The following is a 21,753-nucleotide window of genomic DNA, read 5'->3' as shown; positions in this document are numbered from 1 at the left end:
TTCCAGTATTCTTTATAGAGCTTCTCACCATCTTATGTACTATCATAGTGTATTGTCTAGAAGGTCCTCAAAGATAGAGGATCTTTCTGTTTTGTTCAATGCTGTGTACCCAGCATGCAGATTGGAACTTGGCTATAGTGGGCACTCAGGACATATTTAAGGAATGAATTCTTCACATTGAAGCCAGAGCGATCTTTCAGTAACACAAATCTGATGTCTCTCCCACTAAAAATTCTTAAATTGGTTTGGATCACTTTTTTTTTCTTTTTTTTATCACTTTTGAAACAAAAACGAGAATCTTTACCAGGCCAATAAGACCCTGCATGATGGGTCCTTGCTTAATTCTCTAGGCTCATCCACATTATCTCCTTCATTTCTTTTCATGCCCTGGGACTCTGTTGGTTCCATTATGAAGTCTTTATGTTTTTCCGTTATGATTCTTCTACATCAAGTTCACTCTGAGCCAGTATATTTTTTAAGATTTTATTTATTTATTTTAGAGAGAGAGTGTGCAAGCAGTGGGGCGGGGGGTACATTGCAGAGGGAGAGAGAGAGAGAGAATCTCAAGCTGACTCCAAGATGAGCACAGAGCCCGATGCTGGGCTCCATTCGAGGACCCTGAGATCATGACCGGAGCTGAAATCAAGGGTCAGATGCTCAACCAGCTGAGCCACCCAGGCGCCCCACCCTGACACAGTTTTTAAATCTTGGCTCATAGCATCTCTTGCTAGAAGCCATTTCAGACACTCCAGATTAGGTTTGAGTTCCACTTCGATGCCGTCACGCACCACCTCCCTACCCTTAGTAATACCTATTCGGATTATAAAGTTACTTTTGTGTGATAATTTGTCTCCCTTATCAGACAGTAAGTTTCATAAGAAAACACAGCTTTCTTTCTACTTCCCACTGTATCCCTACCATCTGTGAAGTATCTGGCACATAGTAAGATCTTAATACTCCTTTAAAAAAATCGATCCTATTGTCATTGTTACTCGTGTCTAACTGGGTACCTGGTACACAGTAGATGAATACCTTTGCTAAATGAGCTGTAGTATGAAAGATGTTTGACTACACATTTACAATAAATATATAATGTAGAAGAGCCATCACTTGATTATCTGTGATTAGGCATTCATACACAATTGATATCTACACCAAATCCCAGATTCTATCCTCTCATCAACTTTTCCTCACCACTAAGACTGAGGAACTTAAGTTACACTTCTTTCCTTTCCTCTGTTTACTCTGTGAACTGTCTGGCTAGGAAAGTCCACATAGAGCCAGAGTGAGCCATAATTGAGATTGGCTTCTGAACCAACAGACCGCATTCTCTCTTAGATAGATGTTAGAAACATTTTTATCTTACTTATTTTTTTTAAAGATTTTATTTATTTGAGAGAGACAAAGAGAGAGACAGAACACAAGCAGGTGGAGGGGCAGAGAGAGAGAGAAGCAGACTCTCCACTGAGCAGGGAGCCCGATGTGGGGCTCAATCCTGGGACTCCAGGGTCATGACCTGAGCCAAAGGCAGATGTTTAACCAGCTGAGCCACCCAAATGCCCCGAAATTTTTTTATTTTTAAAGATTTTATTTACTTATTTAGAGAGAATGAGCAGGGTAAGAGGCAGAGGCAGAGGCAGAGGGAGAAGCAGACTCCCCGATGAGCAGAGAGCCTGATATGGGCTGGATCCCACAACCCGGGGACCGTGACCTAAAGCTGAAGGCAGTTGCTTGACCAAGCCACCCAGGTGCCCCTAGAAACTTTTTTTCCCCAAATGAAAAGCTTTCCATTATTTTTCTTATTTTTTTAAAAAAGATTTTATTATTTATGTATGTATGTATGTATTTATTTATTTATGGCGAGAGCAGGGGGAGGAGGGGGCGGAGAGAGAGAATTCCAAGCGGACTCTGGGCTGAGCCTGATGCGAGGCTCGATCCCATGACACTGCAATCATGATCAGAGCTGAAATCGAGTCAGACACCAAACTGACTGAGACAGCCAGGTGCCCCTATTTTTCTTTTAATTTTAACAGCAATCTCTTTGAAACATTTCAGTGGTTAGAGGATATAGTAAAACATACATATACACAGGTTGTATACATTTACAGGTTTATTAGGGCAGAATGACATGGAACAATATAAGCAGAAAAAAAAGCAAAAATCTTACAAATGACTTCCTTTTAAGTGCGCTGAAACAGACATTTTTAGTAAACTTGTAATTCCAGATGAGCACTGTGGCAAGCTTGTTGACTTTGTCATGTTAATTTAGGAAAAGAGAGAAGTGCCAAATCAAGTACAATAAAAACGATTTACAAAATGGTATAAAAATGGTAATTTTTGGACATAATGAAACATAAAAAGAAACTAAGAATCTAAAGAAGATAGAGGATGTTAATTTTCTAGTTTTTAATAATGTATTATGGGTATGCAAGATGCTACCAGTGGGGGAACCTAGGTAAAGGGTACCCAGAACCTCTCTGTATTATTTTTGCAACTTCTTGTGAGTCTATAATTATTTCCAAATAAAAAGTGAAATAAATAAATTTAAAAAGTAAAAAAAGACAGCAGGAAAATAGTAAAAGGAGATAAGAAGGAATTTTTAGAAAGACAATTTAAATATACATAGTTGAAGACTGCTTTGCCAGATTTCCATAGGTTTGTAAGGAGTTAACCAAAATTTTAAAAAATGCTTCCAAGACAGACAGACAGACAGACACACACACACTTTACTAATAAAAAATTAGGCTCTGAAAAGTGGCATCCTATTTTTAATGTTGGAACTAGTGATATTTTCCAGAGACATGGAGAGAGTGAAACATAGTACTGTTTGCAAAAAAACAACTTAATTTTGCAAAAACCACAAAAATGAGTGTTCGCTCTTGAGAAAGGAAAACTTTTATTTCTTGACATCATCAAAGAAAAACGTGAAAGATCTGATATGAAAGGAACAAAAATGTACAAATCATACCACCTCATTCCTCAAAACTGTATAAACATTTGCAAGATTTTCCTTCATCCATTAAATGTCCCTAGAGCAGCCAGCCTACACAGACCTGGGGGCATTCACATGTCACAGTATTCCATACAAATCTGGGAACACATATCTTTGGGAGAAAGAAATCACTTATGTGCAAGGAGAGACTGCCTGTGAAAGAATTCAGAGTGACATTTAGGCAGGACCCCTTTGCAATGACAAAATGTTAGTGTCATAATTTATCACATTCTTGGGAGCATTCAAAAGACACATGGCATTATGAGCTTTTATGAGTAGCTTTTTTGGTGCTGAATAGATGGCAAAAATCCTATAGAGGGAGAAGTAAAAACACGGAGAAGCTCCAAAATTGCCTCATATCACTGTACCTTGAAGCTTATTAAAGCAACATGCAAATCTGCTTGGCTGCACATGGTGCAAAGTAAAAGGGGAATTAGGGCTAGAAAGACCTGAGTTCAAATTCTGCCTCTTCCAGCTACTAGTTTTGTTACCTTGGGCTAGTCGCAGTCTCTGACTCTCAATGTGTTTGTTACTAAAATGGGTATAATAATCCCCATATCTCAAGGTTGGTCCTAGTACTGAAAGGGATAATATATTTAAGTGCCTAGCACAATGCTGTGCAAACAGTAGGTAGCAATAAGTGTGAGCTCCTTCCCAGCTTTCCCAGAAGACACAACAAAATATTTCTTTCTCTGTTAGTTTGGTATGTGTCAAAACAAATGGCTAAGGGGTAATAAAAAGGGCAAGAGAATCTAATCCTACTATTATCCAAACAATTGTTCTATTAATTATGCAGTTATATAAACTAATATTTAATAAACATTATTAGCTTTATTGGTATTATTCAGGTAATGCATTAATACCTGAATAGGTCCTCTATTTTGCAAGTCCACTTTTTATTTTGACTTTAACTGATTTAGCAAAATAGGCCATCAATTCTTTTATTCAGATAATAGAGTACGATCTTTCAGGAGGATTATACTCCTCTTTTTTTTTTTTAAGATTTTATTTATTTATTTATTTGAGAGAGAGAATGACAGAGACAGCACAAGTGGAGTTGGAAGGGTGGAGGGGTAGAGAGAGAGGGAGAAGCAGGCTCCCATCGAGCAAGGAGCCTGAGGCGGGGCTTGATCCCAGGACTCGGGGATCATGACCTGAGTGGAAGGCAGATACTTAACCAACTGAGCCACCCACGCGCCCCAAACTTCTCTTGATCCCAGGTAAAAATCATAGTTTTAATGTTTACTCATGGGTCTGAGAAAAAGTGACACGGAAAAAGAAATGGTAAAAAGTTAAAGAATTTGTTTTTCAAGGCTGATGGTGTAATGCTCCCTATGATGAAGCACCTGTTGATATCTGTCTGGAGACCAACGTTCCCTAACTCATGCCTTGAACCTCCGCTAAGAGTGCCATATTCCCAGGCTCCATCAACTCGAAAGGGTGAGCAAGCCTTGTGAAATTGCAAGGGTGGACAGCACAGACACAGCCCTTAGAAGGCCTTAGGGACAGGTTCTTAACACGGAATCCGTGGGCTTACTCAGCAGGTTCTGGAACCTGCAGTCCCTGCCTGTGAAATTGTGTCTAAGTGTATTTCATGGCTTTTCCCCAGGAAGCTGCTCAACTATCACTTCCCTCTAGAGGCTGGTTCTCTAGCCATCCTATCCTGAAAAAGGGGTCTCGCCTACACAATCTCTCACATCATTCTTATGTATTTCCTGCACAGCCTTACCACAATCTGTCATTACCTTGTTTGTCTGCTTAAACCCTTCTACCCCACTAGAAGGTAAGCTTCCCAAAGAGCTGGGCCCTGGCCTTTCTCCAGCACCTTGAACCTGGTGAGTCTCGAGAGACACTTCTGGAATGAATGACACGTCCGTGTCTAGCAGATATTTAACAGCCTCTACATCCCTCCATCTGCACCGCCCCCCCCCCCACCTCGCCGCATTCTTCTCCGGAAATCATTTTAAAATCACGCGTTTTCATTTTGGAAATAAGGCTTTTCGCGTTGCCACTACACCCACTCGCTCTCGCACACTCGTTCCCTACAGTCGGAACCGCTGCTCCGGCCCACTTACCCAAGCCCACTAGGCCGGACAGTTTAGAGGCAACCAGGGCAGGTGCAGCCTCGAGCGGGCGCCCGCCTCAATTCACCTTCCCGGCCCCCGGTGATCCGCGGGAGCCGAGGAACCACCTCTAGGCCGCCCGGGCCTCCGCCCACCGGGGTCGCACCCCGCCACCCTCCCTCCAGCGCGGCGCCAGCAGCTCTCAGTGGCCGCGCACAGCAGCATTAGCACCGCTCCCGGGGAGGCGCGCAGCCGTCGCGGGTGAGCCAGCTGTCCTTCGCGAGGCCGGGATCCTGCCCGTCCCGCAGCGCGCGCCGCCGCGGCCGCAACTGCTTCCGGGTGAGCGGGTCACCGACCCTGTGGCCCCGCCCCTCCTCCACCTCCTTCGCAAGCCGCTCGGGCTGCGGCTCCTCCCGGGGGCCGGTTCCCGCTGTCTCTGTCTCAGCCGCTGCACCGCGGGACCACCGGTGTGACTGACCGACCGGCCGCGGGCGCCGGGAGCCGCCGCGTCTAGCCCGGCCCTCCTGGCTGGGAGCTTGGGACCCAGTTCGCCGTCCGCGACCCTCGCCCTCCGCTCCTCGCTTTTCGCCTGGCCGGCTCCCGGCGGCCGGCTCGCTCCCGGCCCTTCCCGGGCGGCGCCGCAGCCACAGCCCGCGCTCAGGGACAGGTAAGGGCCGTCCCTCCCGCCGTTCCGGGGGCCCCTACCCGGCCCCTCCAGCCCGTGCGACCCGCGCCGCCGCTGACCCCTGCTGGGGGCCGGGCTTCCCTGCGGACTCTCCGGTCGAGGTCGCCCCCCGCCTACCGCGTTCGCCGGCAGCACGCCTGATTTCTAACGCGCACCCTCCGTCCCTGCGAGGGGAAGGGGTTACTCCCTTTGTGGGAGAAATTACATTGGGCCGCTGTCTCTCTGCCTCGGGTGCTCGAGGCTCCTTCTCCTCTTCCCCGGCGCGGCACTCCCTCGCTTCTGCCCCCAGACCGGCACCCCAGCGAACGGTGTCAGGCCGGTGGAGGGCGTAGCATTTTTATGGGATTTTTTTTTCTTCCTCCTTGACCCGAACTGAAGCGCGGGCATAACAGGCGCTTGCTAGGAGTGTCGGGGTTAATGCTTGACTAATATGGGGTGTTATTCACATCCAGATTGTTAAGTTATACAGCTCCAGTCAGGCCTCCTTCTCTTGCCTGTGGATATCCAGCAGAAAGCAGGACCTAAGGAAACGCACCTCTTTTCCTTTCTTAGAGGGAAAAAAGTTCAAGTGTTTGCTCTACTTTTCCACCGTGGGAGATACAAATATTAGGCTGCTGAGACATGGCTAGGGAAATACTGTATCCTAAACTTTAACTCTTTGTAGCTCATTTTCTTTGAGTTTCCATTTAATGACTCAGCATTTCTATGGTAAACAGAAAAACTGCGGAGTAGGTTAATTGACTAAAAGATAATATGTAAGAATAACTGAGTAGCTGTTAATTTTTTATGTTATCACAATGGGAAGAGAACGTGGATGCAGTAAATGGAACCAGAGATATGGTGAGCAGGTACGGGTGGGCGAGTTCATAATATTTAAAATAACATTTTTTTCAAGATAACATTTTATGTGGGGGTAAATCTATATATAAAGGTGCCACTGTTGGAGAATGCAATGTTGCAGATAAGAGTTCGCAGAGACCTGAGGTTTGCTGTGGTTTGGAAGTCTTGCAGAATTAACCCTGTTTAACCAACATCATGCTCTGTTTAACAAATATAGAGATGATGACCTAGTAATATTATATTCATGTTAGAGTAAGAATTTCAGAAAGTGTGATTCATTTAGAAAGTTAGGTCACTCACTTTGTGAATCACTGTTATGGATCTTAAAATTGGAACAGAGGAAAGCTAGAAGTTTGTTACTGCCTGTTTAGATGCCTTCAGTCATTTTGTGTGAAGTATTGTATTATGCTTTGTTAGGTTTGTTGCTGGATACTTACCGTCATGAAGTATGGTAAGAAATAAAAATTGAACCTTTGTAGAATGTTTGGCTTTGGAATAGTTAGTTCCTAAGTGGATTGTTGTAATTTTACTCCCCCCGCCCTTTTCTTCGCCAGATGTGGGAAGATAAATGAAGGGGTCTAGAGACAAAATAAATGTCAGTGAAAAGGTATAAAAAAGTTTACTGAAAGAATCTACAGTATATAAAAGTCTTTTCAGTGAAAGATCTCACCTATTTTGTAACCCTTAAAAATGTGGAATGAGACTATACCGAGTTCTTATGTAAGTTCTGTTATAGAAGAAAGTGTGTATTGAAGTTGTGATTTATTATTGGAATGAATTCATTGTAAACTAGAAATAACTTTTTATTGCTGAAATGTAATTTGATCATTTTTGGCTTTAAAAATTGTTAAGCAAAATAACCTTGAATCACAGAGTACTTGATACTTATTCTTAGCCTTGTTTTCTTTTACTTCTTTTTGAAATTCAGCTTATTTTACCTTGATTTTCAATTTTAGGGAACTTTAGTTAGTTATCAGCTAAAAAGTAATGGTAAGCTGGTCTTGCTTACCAGGTTCCTTTGATTATTTGAGTAAATTTTGGCATCTTATTTTCTTGGATATCCATTCTTATATACAGAGTGTTCCCTAATGTTGCTTTTGATTTTTGTCCAGCTAATAGTGACTTAATTAAGAATTTCAGTTCCCAGTAAACAGAGATTCCCTTTTGGAAAATCCCTTGTGGAAACCACCATAACTAACAGTCTTGATAGGTAGATATGCAAGAGAAGCCTTCTTATGTCATGATTTAAGCATTTCCATAATGAAGGAAAAAAAGTGATAGGAGGGTATATTTGGCAAATAGATTCTTTTTTTTCTCAAAACAAAACCAAAAACATATTTTTACTAGAAATGAGAGCTGTGTCTTGGTAAGCTCTCTGTGAATTGTTTTACCCGGCTCTTAGTGTGAAAAGGAACAGAACTGATGATGTATAGAAAAAAAAAATTCTCCTGGCAGCATGCTGGGAATGTTGATGAGGATCCTTTAAGAGGAAGTACAGTTCTTCTGTCTTCATCATAGGAGCACTGTCCATTGCACCTACAAAATAGAGGCCATTTCTTAGCCTTTTCCTTTTAGGTAGTTTCTTTCTGGAAACTCTGAATGGAGAGATGGGCCTTTAACCAGGAAAATGTACTACCTTATCCAGTTTGCAAACAATAGACTTTATGACAATTATTCAAAACTCAACTTTTAAAACTTTAGAGGGAAGGGATTGAGCAGAATTTGCCCAGTGAGTAAAATAACTTTACCTTTTTCTCCATTTCTCCTTTTAAGATACTAGATAGACACCTTTGGAAATGACCCATTTTTGTGTTGCACATTGCACTTTTCTTTTAAAACTTTTTGCCTTATGAGAAATTAGGCCAGACTTAAAAGGAATCAAACATTGGACTAAAAACTGGGTTTATTATAAGTATATTTTTTCATTTATTCTATTATTTCCTTATTCTGGTGGGGGGATGGAGAAAGGATTCTGTTTCTTGGGGGATCTCTGAGATTTGCTAAATGTGTATGCTTTTGTTTTGCTCTAGTGATAGGGAGAGAAGTAGGTGAGAGTAAAAATGGTTGAGAAGCAGAAGACATGGCGTACATAAATGGAAAGAGAATGCCCACTTAATGGGTACAGATGTTTGTAGGACTTTTAAAAATTGATAAAACATTTACAAAGAAAATGTTACATGGTGCAAAGGAAGCCTCCTTTCCACAACAAACTTCTAGCTTTTTCTCACTCCTCCACCCCCTAATCCAAGCAACCACTGTGAGTAGTTTCCTGTATATTCTTCTCTAAATTTTCTATTACATATGTAATCACCTATGTTTAAGAGAACTTTCTTCTATCTTTCATTCTTACCCTTGATATATCTTAGAGATTTTTCCATATTAGCACGTGTGTCCATCTGATTTTTAAAAGACTGGGAGTCTTGCTCAGTGTAGGTGAACCATAATTTATTCATTTTCCATGATTTATTTTACCATTCCCTATTAACAGACATTTGGGTTGTTTTTAGCTTCCTATAAATGTTGCTGGAGTGAACAACTAGTATATAAATCTTTGCACTATACCATAAGTATGTATATGGAATATATTTCTGAAAGAGTGATTGCAAAGTTGGGCCTTAAGTTGTGAAGATTTATAAATTTGTTTCAGTCTTATATTGGATTTTATTTTATAATAGAAGTTAACTTCTTTCTCAACCTTGTAGAAGAAAGGAGCTCTTACTTTGTATTTTATCCTTCCATTTAAAAAAATATTAAACTGTATTTTATAAGTCAATCTTAAACATTTTAGAGTGACCGGTGGTTAATTTTGTTTGTACTGGTAATGGTGAAAATACTGTAGCTTGAAGACTGGTGTTACAGACAAACCACTTCACTTACATAGGGTAATAGTAAAATGAATACCTTTTGTAGTCGGTTAATTGTTTTAGGATTTTATGACCAGTATCAATTAAAAATATTGTATATAGTTTAACTTCTTGCCTTGATGAAGTCTGCTACTATATTATTAGTCGCAAAAAATAGTCCACCTTCTGTCTTCCTTTACCTTCCACATCATAATCTATTCATAATAAAATAAACCTCTGTAGAGTTTGAGATTCAAAGTCATTTTGCAAACCAGAGCGCTATGGATGGATTAATTTCCCAAGGCGGGGGGTAGGTACAGCTTCAGTTTTTATTCTGCAAGGTGTTTGTGAGCAAATTTAAGAGTTTAATTTCTGTATTATACAGCTCACTCATGACCAGGAGAAGGGGGGTTCAGGAACTTTTTCCCTTTTAAAATGAGAGATTCTAGAGAGAGAGAGTAAAAAAAAAAGTACCGAGGGGCTAATGTATGATGATGAAGTTGGAACTTGTGAGTGGCAATGTCTCTGGCTGGTGCCCAGGGTCTATTTTGAGGCCTTGTCAGAGTACCTCTGACAGAACCTACCACATAACTGTAATCTGTCCTGGCCCTGCTGCCAGTCAGGAAGGCCTGCGGTTTAGGAAAAGCGGCAACCGCAGAAGAGTGAATTTATAAAAGACATTTGCCTCCAGAAGATTAAGGCTAAGTTTTGGGGTGAAAATCTGCTTAGCATGCATATCCTAGGGTCATTTTTTTTTTTCTTTTTGTCTTTGTTTTAAAGAGAAGGGCTTGTTTCAGGAAAAATAATGAGGAAAGTATTTCAGAAGAATGTGCAGAAGGAAGAGCACAGGATTGTATCAGTATTGATGTTATGTCCTGGGTCTAAGAGTGATCAGTCAAATGTTTTACAACAGGGGAAAGCCATTACTGATATTGGCATAGGGAGGCCATGGCCCTAGTTGAACTAGTCCAATTCAGAGACTTGCACACATGTCTTTGGATCAAAAGGACACTGGGAATGATGGGCTGTTTTATAGGATTATTTTGAGTTCGTACAGAGAAATTAGCTTCTTCCCATAGAACAGCTACAGTCTCATGTACATTATCATGAAGTTACCGCTTTAAAAATAACTCGAGGCTGTTACCAGATGCTATCTCCCAGCACAGCTGTCTCTGTGTATCATGTGCTTTCTCATGAAAACCTTGGTGTTTTCTATCCTTAGTGAATGAGGCACTTGAGTTTAAAGTTCTTTAACTGATTTCACTACTTAGGCTAGAAACCTGTTTAAAGGGCTTAGTACTCCACCCATTTATCCAAGGTTTCTGTCACCATATTAAACTGCAGCCTTGTATTACAGTCAAGGTTGTTTGAAGAATTCCGCATGCACTGCAAACGTAATTTACAGATGCAAAGCCAGCAGATGGTTTCCTTTCTTTTGCTTTAGGTTAGGTTGTAACTCCAAGAAATTTTGTTTTTCCTTGCCCTCAGAAATTTGGATTGTTTGCATTTGACAATAACGATGTATTTAGGACTGTATTCAGTGTGATGAGAAAAAGTAAACGGGAGTATTTATCCCTTTTTTTCTATTTCTATTATCCCTTCCCTGTCTCAGGTCTCAGCCTTCCTCTACCAAAAAAAAAAAAAAAAAAAAAAAGGAGGTGAAGATAGTGCACGGCAGAGAGAGTGGAAAAGAGGTTAGGAAAAGCGTTGGAGTACAAATGTATATCAGGTCGTTTTTATTTCCTCAGAAGTGAACTATTAAAACCCTTCTTAAAAAATCGTAGTTTATCTTTTTCATTGTCTTCACTTTGAAGTTTGTATGTCTTAGTTTTTTTCGTTATGAACACCAAAATCTTAACTAATTTTGGATAACATAGCTTTACTGTTTTAGGAAACTAATTTTAAAGTTACTTGTTGTGATCACTTTGTTATTCTTTCTATATCCCCCACTTTCCTAAATTGAAACATTTTAACAGCCAGGAGCACTCTTTTGGCTCTCTGTTTTCTAAGTAAAATAGAGTATACTGTATGCAGAGGATTAGGATGTTAAAATATTTATTTCCCTTTTAAATGGTTTAAGTTAATTTATAACAATAAACAATGTAATCAGGAAGCATACATGTTGCTATTAAAAAAAGAAAATACAAGAATTTCAGTAAAGTGACCCAAGGATTATAGGATTAAAGATAGAAAAAAAAATCAGTTTTAGGTTAGATATCTGTTCCCGTCATGGATATTGCCATATCTAAGTGGATAGTCAAAGAAACGAGAGTCATTGTCTGCCTCTCTTACTTACCCAACTCACCCTTTGTTATCTATCCAAGTGGGGTTTTTAAAAAATTGTGATAAAATATACATAATATAAAATTTACCATTTAATCATCTTTAAGTGTACAATTCAGTGTCATTAAATACATTGACACTGTTGCACAGCCTTCACCACCCTCCATCTCCAGAACTTTCTCATTATCCCAAACTGAAACTGCACCCCTTAAAAAATAACTCCTCGTTCCCCATAGCACCTGGCAACTACTATTCTACTTTCTGTCTCTATGAATTTGATTACTCTAAGTACTTCATATAAGTAGAATCATATATTTCTGTTTTGTGTCTGCCTTATTTCACTTAGCACAGTGTCCTCAAGTTTCATCCAAATTGTAGCATGCATGAAAATTTAACTCCTTTTTAATGCTGAATAATATTCCATTGTATGTATATTCCACATTCTGTTTATCCCTTTGTGCATTGATGGACACTTGATTAGCTTTTACCAAATTGTGAATAATGCTATTGTGAATAACGCTGCTACCTGTGAACAGAAGTGTATAAATATCTGTTTGAGTCCCTGGTTTCATTTCTTTGGGGCAAATACCCATAAGTAGAATTGTTAGATCATATAGTAATTCTGTGTTTAATTTTTTGAGGAATTGCCATACATTTTTCTATAGTGGCTGATCATTTTACAGTCCTACCAGCAGTGTACAGGGGTTCTAGTTTCTCTGCATCTTTGACACACTTGTTGTTATTACTATTTTTAAAAATAATAGCCATTCTAGTGGGTGTGGGGTGGTGTCTTCATTATAGTTTCGATGTGTGCTTCCCTAGTAACTAGTGATGTGGAGCATCTTTTTGTGTGCTCATTGGCCATTTATCTATCTTTGGAGAAATATCTATTCAGGTCCTTTGCCCATATTTGAATTGGGTTGTTTGTTTTTTGTGGTTGAATTTTAGGGGTTCTCTATGTATTCTGGAGATTAATCCCTTATTAGATGTACGATTTGCATCCTATGGGGTCACTTTCTTTTCTCTTGATATTATTGCCCTCTGATGCACAGAGTTTTTATTTTGATGGAGTCCAATTTATCTACTTCTTTTGTTGTTGTTGCCTGGGTTTTTGGTATTATATTCAAGAAATCATCACCAAATCCAATGTCATGAAGCTTTTTGTGTATGTTTTCTTCTAAAAGTTTTGTACTTTTAACTTACATTTATTTCTTTGATCTATTATGAGTTATTTTTGTTTGTGGTATATGCCAGTAAGGCACTGTTTTGGTTACTGTAGCTTTCTAGTTAAGTTTTGAAATCAGGAAGCGTGATACCTCCAACTTGTTCTTCTTTTTCAAGATTGTTTTGGCTGTTCATGATCCCTTGAGATTCCATATGAATTTTAATTTTAGGATGGGTTTTTCTATTTCTACAGAAAATGTCATTAGGATTTGATAGAGAGTGCATTGAATCTATAGATGGCTTTGGGTAGTATTGACATTTTAACCCTGTTAAGTCTTCCAATCCTTGAACAGGGGGTGGCTTTCCATTTATTTATGTCTCCTTTAATTTTTTTCCACAATGTTTTGTAGTTTTCATTGTACAAGCCTCCTTGGTTAAGTTTTTCCCTAAGTATTTTATTCTTTTTGATGCTATCGTACACGAGATTGTTTTCTTTTTTCTTTTTTAAAAGATTTTATTTATTTACTTGACTGAGATAGAGACAGCCAGCGAGAGAGGGAACACAAGCAGGGGGAGTGGGAGAGGAAGAAGCAGGCTCATAGCGGAGGAGCCTGATGTGGGGCTCGATCCCAGAACGCCGGGATCACGCCCTGAGCCGAAGGCAGATGCCCAACCGCTATGCCACCCAGGCACCCCTGGGATTGTTTTCTTAATTTCCTTTTTGGATTATTTGTAGCTAGTGTATAAAAATGCAGCTGTTTTGTATGTGTGTTGATTTTTTTTATCCCTGTGCCTTTGCTGAATTTATTCATCCAAAGTTTTTTTTTTAATCCAAAGTTTTAAAAGCTGTTGCATTTGTTTTATGTGTTGTGTAACAAGTTACACAAATTTAGAGTTTAAAACAACACACATTTATTATCTTACAGTTTCTGTGGGGCAGGAGTCTGAGCATGGCTGAACTGGGTCCTCTGCATAGGGGCCTGATGAGGCTGTAATCAAGGTGTTGTATGTGGGTGGGTGGAATTCTCTCCTGGAGACTTACATGATAAAAATCCACCTCCCAGCTCACGGAGGTTTTTGGCAGAATTAATTTATTTGTGGTTTTAGGACTGAAGCTTCTTGCTCACTAAAGGTTATTAGGATAACTAAAGGTTATGTAGAGGCTGTCTTCAGGCTCCTAAAGGCCGCTCTCAGCTCTTAGAGGCAACCTGAATTTCTTGGCCCTGTGGTATTTCCTAATATGACCACTTGGTCAAATCATCAAGGAGAGCCTAGAGCAAGCCTGCTAGCTGGCTAGTCTTATATAATGTAACATAATCATGGGAATGACATCTTATAACCTTTGTTGTATTCTGTTGGTTAGAAGCAAGTCACAAGTCCTGGCCACATGTTTTGTGAGGTGTTTACACAAAGGTAGGAATAGAAGGAGGGGGGATAATGGTGGGGATCCACCTTACAGTCTGTCTGCTATAGCTGATAACAACATAGCACATACTTTATAAATCCATTTTTGTTTAAAAAACATATATGTGCAGTTAAAAGAAGTATCTTACAAAGTAGCACATACTTTATGAACCTATTTCTCTTTGAAAAACATGTATGTGCAGTTAACTAAGTGTTACTGGTGGTTTTTATTGTTATTTTGTGTTTCTTCATTATTTCCCCCTTCTCCTCTCTGTAGCATTCCGTTTTTCAATTTTAAATCAATAGTTGGTGTTTTCTTTATAACTAAATAAATATTATTTACTGCTCAGCTAAGTATTGTACCATGATTGTTTTCTTTCTTGTTTAATTCAGTTTTTCCAGGGGGGCTGCTAGGGGGTTTCCTTTCTTTGCTTAGTTTTTTCTCTTCACCTTATTTTTTCCCAAATGTTCCAACATTGTTTTCAAGTGCCTCATCCTATCCATCCAACTGATTTTGAACAAAATAATTAGTTTATTTGTGAAACATGGAGAAATATAAAACAAAAATACAGTTTCAGGAAGAACAATAAAATGAGCATCTGTGTTTCACTACCTAGGTCAAGAAATGAACATTACAATTATCCTAGAAGTTCCTGTATATATTTTTTAATGTACCCCTTCGTCTCCAGGCAATCACAATGCCATTTTACATGTTAATCACTCTCATCATTCCCTGCCCAGCTTTGCTGTCCCACCCTCCATACATGTATTTCTAATCAATATGTGATTCAGTCTTGAAAAGTGGAATAGCTCTATCACCTTTTTGTGTCGATTAGTCAGGATAGACTAACCTACTTTAACAAACAACCCCCAAGTTTCAGTGGTTTAACACAATTTAGGTGTATGTCTCACTCCCATTTCTTGGTTGTGAGTTGGGAAGCAGTGGTAAAGGAGTAGTCACCAGCTGAAAGGAGCCTGAGTCCCTGGATGACTCTGTGCAACAAACTATTCCTTTGATTTTCTCTTTTATTTGGTGAAGTGTATCTTCTAGTAGCTTATTGACAAAGGGCATAAAAGAGGTAAATTTTTGAGGCCTCTCATATCTAAAAATGTCTTTCCTCATCAAATATGAGAAATAGAATGATTTGACTGGTCATAGGCTGTTGATAGGTTGTCTTTAGTTTTCCTAGAAGTTTGAAGGCATCACTGTATTGTCCTCTTTCCAGAATTACCTCTTTTTTTTTTTTTTTAAAGATTTTATTTATTTGTTTGAGAGAGAAAGTGCATGAGTGGGAGGAGGGGCAGAAGAGAGGGAGGGAGAGCATCTCAAGCAGACTCCATGCTGAGTGGGGAGCCCTATATGGGACTCGAACCCTCCACCTGAGATCATGACCTTGAGCCGAAATCAAGAGTTGGTCACTCAGTTGACTGAGCCACCCAGGTGCCTCATTTCCAGAATTAACTTTTAAAAGTTTAAAGGCATTCTAATTCTTAATTCTTTCTACGTAGCTTGATTTTCCTACCCATGGAAGCTTGTAAAATCATCTTTGTCTTCAGTGTTTGAAATTCACTATGAAATACTTTGATATGGACTCAGGACTTGTGTTGAGCATTCTGTGGGTCCTTTGAATCTGGAAACTTATGTCCTTAACTTCTGGGAAGTTATTAATGGTATCTTTCTCTCTCTCTCGTGTGTGTGTGTGTGTGTGTGTGTGTGTGTGTGTGGTAGGTTGTGGTGGATGAACAGGTATGGGAGGAGGGATGGTCAGTTTGTCTTTATTTGTATAAAAAGGAGCCACCCAAATGTTGATGTTAAGTCTTTATGAGCAGAAGTCGATGTATCTAAAGTGGAGCTCATTGTGTGTGGCTTTGGATCGGATGGCACTTGGATTAGCTACTCTCACAGTTGTGCCGTCAGTTTGGCTGTCTTCTCTAATTACTGCCTTGTGAACATTGTACTTACATTGCATTATATCTTGTTGACTTCCTTTTATGGGCCTGATTGGTGTCTTACCTACCATTTCAGAGTATTACTTTGCCCTTTCTAAGATAGGTGTAAGCTACACAAACCTGACCAACATGGCTCAAGAGGGGGGAAATGTTGGCCTCTCCCTTTATGCTATAAAAGTGTCTCATGGCACTATTTTATTTTCCAGTCAGTGAGCTATGTGGGTGGAAGGTTTCATAGAATAGAGGTCTTCAAGGAAAGCTGATAATTTGAAAGGATTTTGCTTTGATAATAAAAAGTTGTATACTTAAAAATTGTTGTTTTCCCCCAGAATTTTAGAGTACATTAAGACTTGCTTCTTTGTTCTAATTTTGACCTGTTGATTCAAGTTAGATTTTTAATTTTTAAGGTTAATCCAGTGGTGCTCATTCTATTTAAAATTAGCAATGTGTTTTTCACTTACTTAAAATGTCATTATGCCTGTAAAAGTGATGGTCACCGTGACAGTTTTACCAGAGATGACCAACATAAATTTTTATAGTTCTACTTTGCAATTGCTCTGACAGACTAAATGAATCTTTCCCCTTTATCAGTTCATTAATATTGTTTCAAAGTTGGTTATTTTTATAAGTTTGTATTTTCATACTATGAAGTAGCCCATAATTGTAGATTTTAGCTTAAATAATTTTTGTGATAAAGTGATTATCAACAGTATATAAAGCTTTTGGAAAAGGAAAATTCTTTTTATACATATTGTCTTTATTCATTATTCGTATGTATGAAGTTTTACGTATTTGCAGTCATACTTTACATGGCATTTTGTTATCTTTTTGCACCTTATAGGCATAATATTAAATGTGTCCTTGTCTTTCCTTCCTTCCTATGAGTTTTCTCCTTCCACAATTTATTACATCATGTTGACTGGCCTTGACTTAAAGCTGTTGTTGTCAACTTGGGTCATTTTCAATTTTATCTTTGGTTTACTATAGACTAACAAAAAATTAAAATGATCATATTTATTAATGTAAGTTTTCCTCTTGCATTATATTCTAAGTTTTATTTTTGTTATGAGAATATAGTTAATATAAGTATTGTCAATAGAGTTCATCTTAATCAGAAGGAGAGCCTAAGGTCTAAGGCTAATTTAAGTTCTTTTTTCCTTTGAGACTTAATTCTGGTTCCTTCTATTTTATTATTAGTAACAGAGGATAGTTACTTGCTTCTGTCATGTTAGTTTTGATTTTCATTTCTTTTGGTGGAGGAAATATTTCAGTAATAATTCTGTATACCCCGGAAAGAAAGCACACACTTGTATAATTTGGTAAAAGGACTTCCAGTTCCTTTTATTGCTGCTGCATATCTAGTAAATTGGAAATAGTAAAAAATGCCTTCCCACTAAGAATATAGGTGTAGTGTTGGATTATATTTGTGTTTGAAAATATGCAATTCCCCTGTCCACCCATAGCTCAACTAAGATTAATCTTAGCCATGGGATTTACTTCTGAATTTTACTTTACTACCTTCTCTTTTGCTTATTTTGATTTTAGATGTTTTGTTTTTTGGTGTTGGTGATACAGTATATTTCTATAGCATTTTACACTTTTTAGAAACTTTTTAAAAGATTTTATTTATTTATTTGTCGAGAGTGAGGGAGCACGCAAAAGCAAGGGGAGTGGCAGGCAGAGGGAGAAGTGGATTCCAATGTGGGACTTGATTCTAGGACTGTGGGATCATGACCTGAGCAGAAGGCAGACGCTTAACCGAGTGAGCCACCCATTCATCCCTATAGAAACTTCTATGTCTATTTGACCTAGGAATAAATTTAATAAAAGAGGTATAAGAATTCATTGAAAGCCACGAAACATAGTGGGATGAAATTAAAGATCTGAATAAATGGAAAGACACCCCATGTTAATGGATTGGAATCAATATTGTTAAGATGGCAATATTTCCCAAATTGATCTATAGATTCAATGTAATCCCTATCAAAATCCCAGCTGCCTTTTTTTTTTAATTGACATGCCAATCCTAAAATTTATATGGAAATATAAGGGAGTTAGAATAGCCAGTAAAATCTTAAAAAGAACGTTAAGTTGAAAGACACTGTCTTCCCAATTTTAAAACTCACTGCAAAGCTACAGTAGTAATCAAGACAGTGTGATACTGACAGAAGGATATCTGTATCTATAGCTATCTATCTATATTTAGATTTATGTAGATAGGTCAGTGGAATAGAATTGAGGGTCCACACATAAATCCTTATTTTTATGGTCAGTTGGTTTTTGACAAGGCTGCCAAGGTCATTCAGTTGTGGAAAGAATAGTCTTCAACAAATGGTACTGGAACAAGTGGATATCCACAGGCAAAAGAATGATGTTGGTACCCTGCCTCACACCATATATAAAAATGAACTCAAAATGGATCATAGACTTAAAAGTAAGAGCTAAAATTGTAAAACTCTAAGAAGAAAATGTAGAAATATATCGTTGAGATTTTGGGGTAAGCAGTGCCTTCTTAGAAATGACATCAAATGGGGTGGTGCAGTTGGTTGAGTGTCGGACTCTGGGTTTCCATTTGGGTCTGATCTCAGGGCTATGGGATCGAGCCTGTGTCAGGCTCTGTGTTCAGCGTGGAATCTGCTTGGGATTCATTCTCCCTCTCCCTCTGTCCCTCCCACTTCTGCCCTCTTTCTATGTCTAAAAAATAAGTAAATAAATCTTAAAAAAAAAAGAAAAAAGAGAAATGACATCAAACGAAACAACAAGAAAAAATAGGTAAATTGACTTCCTCAAAATAAAAGCTTTTATGCTTCAGAGAACACCATTAAGAAAGGATATGTAGAAATAGTGTAAGTACTTTTCTCTGACTTTTTCTTTGCCATTTTAATTTTTCCATTTACTCTTTTGTCCACTTATAAGGCAATGATTATTATGTACATAGTGCTTTGCAAATTGGCAGTACCTATTTGTTGGAAAGAGAAAATTTAAATATATGTATTTTATTTTATAACAATTTTCTAATTTTAGAACCTTCTTCATATTAATTACATTAAAAAAAATCACATCTTTATTGTATGCTTCCCTATTTCTTCCTCGTCTTTGGTTTTATCCTCGTTCTTTGCTGTCTGAGCTTCTGTTGTTTTCCCTAGTACTTCTGTTCCTTTCCTGTTTTCTGCTTTATTGCACACTTTTAAGTCTGATCTATCCTCAGCAATATGTAATTTTCTCTCTCCCTTCCTTTCATCCTCTGAATTATGTTCATACACACATTCCTGAGGTTCGTTCATTTTTTCTCTTTTCTTTTCTTTTCTTTTCTTTTCTTTTCTTTTCTTTTCTTTTCTTTCTTGTTGACATTGAAATACTTTTTAAAAGCCATAGGGAAAGGAGGGAATTTGAATGGTACTAGAAAATGGTTTTCTTCTCAGGGCATACTGAGTATGCAGTTGTTGGGTAAGAGCACATCTTCCTAATTTGGGTTCTGCACAGTTGATGAAAATAGTATTGTAAATCGTGTTGAACATACAGCCTATTAGAATTCATTTATTTAAACATGGTTAGCAAGGAAGGAAGTGCAACCACTGGCATGTCATCTTATGAAAGGAGAAAATGGAATGATTATCAATTGTTTTGGGTATGTGAGACTATGTATTCAAAATATGAGACTTTAAGAAACATTTTTGTTAATTCTTAGGACTACCGAATGGGGAAGTTGGAGATGACATTATACAGGTTATTATTGACCCTTTATAGGCATTATATTTTGTAAAATATGAGTTTAATTTAACCATTATAGGTTCTCATATTCTCCTTTCATGTTCTGCCAAGTCTTCCAGTTTTGCCTCACATATACATATTTTCCTTTTGTACTTTGCCTCAATTTCTAGGTGTACCTTTTATTCTTTCTGTAGGTTCTGTTAATGATTTATTCATTTTGCATAATGTCCTCATCTAGCTATTTGCAGGAATTGATGTCTTTAAGTGTTAAAAGACGCTTAACTTTCCTCCTGCCTGCCCGCCCTCCCTCCTTCCTTCCCCTACTGCTTTGCTCTTGCCCCTGGCCCTTCCCCCTTCATTTTTTTCTCTTCTAGCCAGCAATTGAGGCATTCTTTCCTTTGCCTATAATCTTTCTAATGAATACTAACTATTGTTATTCTTCCATACTGTGAATACCTCTGCCTTCCTTTTGGTTTCAAATCAAGGTTTTCTAATTGAAATTACCAGGTCCCATGCCTTTTGTTCACTTAGTCATCTGCATTTCTCAACCAGTTATTTTTTCCCAACACTTATTATACACATTTTGCAACTTACAGAAAAGTCGAAGAGTTCTTTGAACACTCATGTACTTACTACTTGGATTCCACTGTTAATATTTTACTGTACTTGGGGCACCTGGGTGGCTCAGTCGCTTAAGCATCCCCCTTCGGCTCAGGTCATGATTGCAGGGTCCTGGGATCAATTCCCACATTGGGCTCCTTACTCAGTACAGAGCCTGCTTAAATGCGTCTCCCGCTGTGGGCTGCTCCCCCTGCTTGTGCTTTCTCTCTCTCTCTGTCAAATAAATAAATAAAATATTTAAAAAAATTTACTGTACTTTGTCACCTACTGTCCCTTTATCCACTCCTCTGTTATTACATCTTTTTTTGTTTGTTTTTTGGGGGGGTGCATTTCAAAATAAGCAGCTGATATCAGTACACTTCAACCCTAAATATTTTATCATTTGTCTCATTAACTAGGATAAAGTGTTTGTCTAGAGGAATTTTTCTTTTGAGTTAAAATTTACATCAAAAGATACGCACAGAGAGGCACCTGGGTGGCTCAGTCGTTAAGCATCTGCCTTGAGCTCAGGTCCTGATCCCCAGAGTCCTGGGATCTAGTGCTGCATTGGGCTGCTTTCTCAGTGGGGAACCTGCTTCTCCTCTGCCTGCCGCTCCCCCTGCTGTTCTCTCTGTCTGTCAAATAAATAAAAAAAAAAATTTTAAAAATCAATTAAAAAAATATTAATTGTGCCATGTAATGACCTCTGTCTTCTAAATCAGTTGTGTTCTTGTGGAGAGCTAACTCCTATTGTAAGGCCGCACTTCTAAAACTTGTGTACTCATTTAGATTTTCAAAGATAGACTTTGAATGCCACAAAGTACCTTAAAAATTTCTTCTTTTTAATTTTTTGTTATGTAAATGTGCTACATAGTATAATGATTATAGTTAAAGGTATTTTATTTTTTCTAGATTTTTCCATGCTTCAGCAAATATTCTTAGCATTGCTAATGATATCACATAATGCCTGCTGGGGGAAGTAACTTGAGGATGTTTTTGTTTAGTTAGTTAAAAGTACAAGAATGTAAAGAAAGGCCAGGATTGCCCTTTTGTCTACTTCATAAGCTAAATATGTAAAAGAGGTAGTTAATTCAAGGCACTCAAAACACTTATGGAGTGCTTTCTAAGTTTATTAAGTGCTTGCATTTACCTGAACTCACTTGAGCTCACATTAACCATGTTGTATAGGCAAACAGTTGTTGTGTTTGCTCTGTCAGT

At 38.5% G+C, this 21,753-nt stretch overlaps 1 protein-coding gene across 14 annotated transcripts in view; it reads left to right on the top strand.

The window, feature by feature from the left end:
• The first annotated feature begins 5,420 nt into the window (after nt 1–5,420).
• The window catches only part of LRRFIP2 (LRR binding FLII interacting protein 2), a 104,864-nt gene continuing 88,531 nt past the window's right edge, over nt 5,421–21,753 (top strand). For 5 of the 14 annotated variants that reach the window (XM_045798263.2, XM_045798260.2, XM_045798265.2 and 2 more), the window contains exon 1: nt 5,422–5,722. The gene's annotated coding sequence lies outside the window, so the exon portion shown is untranslated. Of the gene's footprint in view, nt 5,723–5,995; nt 6,589–21,753 lie in introns of those variants that run through there. The other 9 variants (XM_045798266.2, XM_045798264.2, XM_045798259.2 and 6 more) reach the window with 5 other exon arrangements.

The sequence above is a fragment of the Ursus americanus genome, chromosome 20, assembly GCF_024610735.1.
Source record: "Ursus americanus isolate L20-20 chromosome 20, mUrsAme1.1.p, whole genome shotgun sequence".
Classification (NCBI taxonomy): domain Eukaryota; kingdom Metazoa; phylum Chordata; class Mammalia; order Carnivora; family Ursidae; genus Ursus; species Ursus americanus.
The sequence above is the reverse complement of the archived record's forward strand: the minus strand, read 5'-3'. Positions and strand labels throughout refer to the sequence as shown.